The sequence below is a fragment of the Dipteris shenzhenensis genome, chromosome 29, assembly GCF_047967505.1.
Source record: "Dipteris shenzhenensis isolate YYH24624 ecotype China chromosome 29, Dip_SZ_1.0, whole genome shotgun sequence".
NCBI classification, from domain to species: Eukaryota; Viridiplantae; Streptophyta; class Polypodiopsida; order Gleicheniales; family Dipteridaceae; genus Dipteris; species Dipteris shenzhenensis.
The window spans coordinates 33,964,049-33,970,156 of record NC_141624.1 but is presented as its reverse complement, the minus strand read 5'-3'; the positions used below and the strand labels follow the sequence as shown (position 1 = coordinate 33,970,156).

Genomic DNA, 6,108 nt, shown 5'->3' with positions numbered 1-6,108 from the left:
TTTGGGCAGATTTTTTGTAGACTTTGGTTGTGCATCTTACATCCTAGGAAGGGATTTCACTTGTCTAGTTTGCTGCATTTTTGAGTTGTCTAGCAGATATCGATCCCAATGAGATCTTTGGAGTCCTCACATATGAGGATAAGCTAGAGGGCACCAACTACTCCTTGTGGAGCTTTATGGTGTGCAACATTCTAGTTGGTAGACATCTATAGGATTATGTCAATGGAGATGAGACAAGGCCAGAAACTATAGCTACACCTATCACTCTTACAGGTGGAGGCAAGGGTAGAGGTCAAGGTGCAGGACAAGTGGTAAGGATAGTAGCTGCTACTTTGGTGGCTCCCACAGTGGAACAAAAAAGGTGGGATTCAAGTGATGCACAAGCTCGTTCATCATGTAATGCTCCTGCCAATATTTCACTTGCACTTGCACTACCTCCATTAAGCTGTCAATATTCAAGCTTGTTAGCACAAGCTTTGTGGCCAGAACTAATTTATTATGGTTGGAATCTTCCTCTAAAATAAGTATGCAAAAACTAATAAAATCTGAAAGACTTACAAGAAGAACGAGTGGATCCTCAGTCAAAGGATGACTATCTCTAAGTCTAATAGGTTCCATTTTCCCATATCTGTCTAAGGTGTTCACCACTGTCTCATTTCCATCCAACCATTGTTGTGCAACCTCAAGACTAGATCTTACAAGCCCACCCTCTGAGAAGACTATTGGTTATATTGACCCGTGGATCCTAACTCTATCATAGAGTATTGAATGTGACAAAATTGAATATACACGATGCATGACAGCCTTACGGGATTGTCTCGCAGATCTAAGATGTATGAATCTATACCCTCCTACTCTAGTTATAAGATGGCCTTCTCCATTTTAAGTGCTGCACTTTGCCTAGTTTAAAAGAAAGAGCTCTCCTATTTATTGAGGATAGTGGATCCATTCAATTGAATAAGTGAAGCTCTATTCTCATGCTAATTAAGTGTCCTTTCTGCCAAAGGGTTATCATTCCTCACATTCGGTCATGCAAGACCTCAAAGGCAGCTTGGGATATTTTAGAGAGCATGTTTGCAACAAGAAATGATGCTTCAGTCTCATTCTTGAAGAGAGATCTATCTCATACACACATGGATGAGGGTGATTCCATGAATGCTCATCTCACCAAGCTTCAAGAATTGAGGGAACATTTGTTGAATATAGATGAGATCATTCCTGATTTAGAGATGATTACCATCACTCTGAATTCTCTTCCTGAGTCCTATCTCGTGTTTCATACCTCATTGAATTTGTCATTGAGGGGGGGTAGCAATCCTCTTGCTTTTCATGAGTTGGTAAAACTCATGTTGCAAGAAGAGAAAAGAAGAAAGAATAGGCCATGCAGTCTAGCAAGCATGCCATGCTTTCAAAGCTTAGGCCCAATGGGAAAGGGCAAGAAAAGCAACATGGAAGTCAGCCCACACATCAGCATAAAGCTGATTCCAGACATCCCTTTCATAAGGCTAAAGGTGATGCAGAGAAGCCAAAGAGGAAGGGCATTTATCACTACTGCAAGAAGCTAGGTCACTATTGGTGAATGCAAGAAGAGAATAACAAAGGAGAAGAAAAAGGAGTCGGATTTGGCTATTTCAGATGCATCAACTCCTAATTCACATGGAGGGGATGTTACAGGCAACTTTGTGGAAGAGGATTATGCCTTTTTGTCTTGCATTTCAAATTTTCGAGTGGTTGGTCCAAATACTATAGCCATCTTGAGGATGACTCGTATGCTTTCCTAACTTGCAGCTATGACCCTTTGAAGGATGCATGCTCTTTCAGTGTCAATGAGACACTAAACACATGGTATGTTGATAGTGGTGCCTCCAAGCACATCACCTCAAGGAAGAGTCTTTTTGCATCTCTACATGCACCACCCGCTAAAAAGAAGGTGACATGTGCAAGCAATTATTCTTATTTAGTGTGTGGAGTGGGTGACATTATACTTACCTCCACGGATGGCACAGATTTCAAAATTACTAATGTTCTTTATGTGCCAAGTATAAAGAAGAATTTACTTTCAATGTCCTCTCTCAATTGAGGAGGATTTCAGGTTATCTTTGATGATGCTAAATGTAAAATCCGAGACAAAGAGAATGACTAAGCTTTGATGTTGTCTCGAACTTTGTTCAGGTTTTAGCTTGATATTTATGAGAAAAGATCTTATCTTGCACTTGCAGTAAGCACTCCCACTGTTGCCATTCAGAATGCAAAGTTATGGCATGCTAGATATGGGCACATGAACTATGGCAGCTTGATGGAGGCTTGATGACACTTCAAAAGCATGCTATGGTTGATGCATTTCCTCCTTTGGAGTCACCTCCTCCTCATGCCTATGAGGGATGCATCCTTGGTAAGATGCATAGATTTCCCTTTAAAAAGGATGGTGTAGTACGAGCTACTCACAAATTACAACTCATACATAGTGATGTATGTGGTCCCATGAGGACACATCCTTTTGGTGGTTATCTGTATTATGTTACATTTATGGATGACTACACAAATTATACTTGGGTCTATGGCTTGAAGAAAAAATCAGACTCTGTTTATGCATTTCAAACACTTTGTGGCCATGGTTGAAAATGAGACAGGACTCAAGGTGCAGACACTTCACACTGACAGAGAGGGGGGACATATGTCTCATGAATTTGAGGCATTTTTTGAAAGAGAAAGGCATCACACATCAGCTTACAGTGAGGCTTACCCCTCAGAAAAATGGCAAAGCATAGCAAAAAAATACAACTCTCATGGAGATGGATAGATGCATGCTCACAAGCAAGAAGTTGCCTCACCAATTTTGGCTAGAAGGCCTCATGTGTGCCAATTATGTTTTGAATCGGGCTCCTACAAAGGCTTTGAAGACAATCACTCCCTATGAGGCTTGGCATGGGAGGAAGTCTTCAGTGGATCACTTTCATGTTTTTGGATGTGTTGCATATGCCCACGTGCCTGTGGAGTTTTGACATAACTTGTCAGATAAGGCACTAAAGTGTATCTTTGTTGGGTATAGTGCACAAAGCAAAGGTTATCGTCTCCACAATCCTGCCACACGCAAGATTTTTGTGTGTAGAGATGTTTTTCTTTAAAGAATTCAGCTCATACACATGCTGAATTCACTATTCTAGCTTCTTCAAATGATGTTTTTGAGGGGATGCTACCTATAGCTTTTGGTTTTCCAAGTGAGGCTCATGCTAAAAATCAAAATTTATTGTAACCTCCACTTGCTCCACATGCCCCAATTCAGCAACATGCTGATTTTTTTTCTCCCCTGGCAGTGGATAATGTTGTCAAGCAAGAGATTCAAGAGATACATGCACAGCAAAAACAATTCTGCTATAGACTCTCAGGGAGAGTAGTCTTGAGGCACCTTTGCATAGCAACACTCGTAGTGCAGTAAGGCACACAGGGGGGGCTCTTTCGACTGAGTCAGCTTATGCAAGTACTCTTCTTGATGAAGAAGAACCTAACACTTTTGAAGAAGACAAGGATAATGTGCACTGGATGAATGCCAATGAATTGTAGTCCATTGAGAAAAATCAGACTTGGGATGTTGTGGATTTGCCACCAAGGAAACATGCCATTGGTACCAAATGGGTTTTCAAAGTGAAAAGGAAGCCAGATGGGTCCATTGAAAGGTACAAAGCACAGCTGGTTGCCAAAGGCTATGCTTAAAAAAAGGGCATAGATTATGAAGAGACTTTGGTTCCTACATCCCAAATGACCACCATCAGGTCAATTATTGCCATGGCTGCAAATTTTGTTTGGAATGTCCATCAGTTGGACATAAAAATAGCTTTCCTTAATGGGGACTTACAAGAAGAGGTTTATGTCATACAAACTCCTGGCTTTGAACTTTCAGGCAATGCACTTCAAGTTTGCAAGCTAAATAAATCTTTATATGGGTTGAAACAAGCCCCATGTGCATGGTATGCCAAGATTGATGCCTTCCTAGCAAGTAAGGGGTTACACAATAGTCCCACAGAAAGCACCCTCTACATCAAGAAGGATGGGGGGGATATTTTGGTCATCATTCTTTATGTAGATGACATGCTGCTCACAAGGTCAAATGAGGAAATAATTACAAATTTCAAGGCTAAATTGAAAGCTGAATTTGATATGACAGATTTGGGCATGTTAAATTTCTATTTCGAGATCTAGTTCATACAAGACAAGCATGGCATTGTTATGTCTCAAACCAAGTATGTGCAAAAGCTCTTGGATAGGTTCAACATGCAAGATTGTAAGCCTATAGCCACTCCTATGGAGCCAGAGCTGAAGCTTACTATGTATGATGCAGGTGAATCAGTGGATACCACACTTTACAGCCAGGTTGTGGGATGCCTCATTTATTTGTGCAATACATGGCTCGATATTCAGTATGCAGTATCTTAGGTGAGCGAGTATATGCACAACCAAATACAACACATTGGCAAGGCTGTAAAATGCATCTTTTGGTATTTGCAAGGCACAAAGCCTTATGGCTTGATATTTCCCAGGGGGGATGACTTGTAGATGCATGCTTACAATGACTCAGATTGATGGGCTAGAGACTATGACACTAGGCAATCCACAAGTGGTAATTGTTTCTTTTTGGGCAAAGATTGCATTTGTTGGCTGAGCAAGAAACAATCTACTATGGCTACTTCCTCATGTGAAGCTGAGTACAGGGAAACTTTCACAGTGACAGTTGAATGTGTTTGGTTGCATCGTTTGTTTGTTGATCTTCATCTCTTATTGTAGGGTCCTTCTCCAATTCTCACTGATAGTCAGAGTGCTATAACATTGGAAAAGAATCATGTGTTTCATGCTAGCACGAAGCACATTGAGGTTCATTATCATTATGTCAGAGAGAAGTTGCATGCAGAGGAGATCAATATGATCTATGTGTCAACACATGACAATGTTGCAGACATCTCCACCCAAGCACTTCCACATGAGAAGTTTGAGGCACTTCACAATGCCTTGAACTTATCTCCTTTTGGTGATTGATCACTTCCTTGTACATCATCACATTGGCACTGTAGGGAGGTGTTAGAATTATTGACATATTCTAGTCAGTTGCCAATGTAATCCATAAGTGAGTTAGGGGTGCTTTTCCCTCACTAGAGGTTTTTCCCCCCTAACCACAGTTAGTGGGTTAGTGTGGTTTTGTCACTTAGACAAAACCACCTCCTCACTTGTACTCTCACTATCTTATCTATTCTAGTTCAACGTTTTGCCCTCCTCTCTCTCTTGCTTCTTGCTTCCAACTCCAACAAAGTCTTCTATAGTAGTGAGCATGTTTGGGTCACTTTGCAACACCAACAAGTCTTCCATACTAGTGAGCATGTTTGAGTCACATGCAACACAAGACACGTCCTCTATTCTAGTGAGCATATTTGAGTCACTTGCAACCTCTCTTTCATCAACATCACTTATTATAATGTCCTCAATACCTGAAAGCATGTCGCTATGGTAGTCTTTAAAGCTACCATGATTTCTTAATTTTGAGCCCGTTTGTGCAGTTCTTTTCTTCTCATAATACTTTCGTGTATCTCCCACCACATTGAAGGAAACTTCCTTAATAGGTAAATTTGATTTCAAGAAAGCTAACCCCATTTGACAATGTTATGAACCTGAAGATGAGATGTAGTATTAAGGACCTCTAGATGTGACATATTATCCATTGCATTTTGAATGACCCCTTCACTAGTCAGCTTAATTACCTCTAGCATACAAAGAAGATTCTGAGCATAGCCCTTAAATATGCCAAGTGCTAATAATTCTCCTGAGCAAGACAACATCTCAACTTTTTTCCCCTCAATAAAAGATCTCTTGATATCTTGAAAGTATATCTTTGGAATGAGTTTATCCCAGTCCCAAAGAGTTCTATGTGCTTGCATATCAAAGCTGTCACATTGAAAGATATCACCCAATGTTTCAAAGTCTCCGTGTGGATATTTTAAATGCACCACAAGACTTAGCACGTTGGTGATTATCGCTACACATCTTCTCTCACCATAACATTGAAAATGACACAAATTAATAGGATCAAGACTATGTATTTGTCCAAAGCCTATGACTTCATTC

The 6,108-nt window shown here is 40.4% G+C and overlaps 1 long non-coding RNA gene across 1 annotated transcript; it reads right to left on the bottom strand.

Annotated features, from left to right (window-relative positions):
- Positions 1 to 391: 391 nt before the first annotated feature.
- On the bottom strand, positions 392 to 899 carry LOC147882742 (uncharacterized). The gene is made up of 3 exons (XR_015543854.1): positions 810 to 899; positions 559 to 708; positions 392 to 431 (listed from the first exon to the last, which is right to left on the bottom strand). It is a non-coding gene; the product is annotated as an uncharacterized LOC147882742 (long non-coding RNA).
- Positions 900 to 6,108: the final 5,209 nt, after the last annotated feature.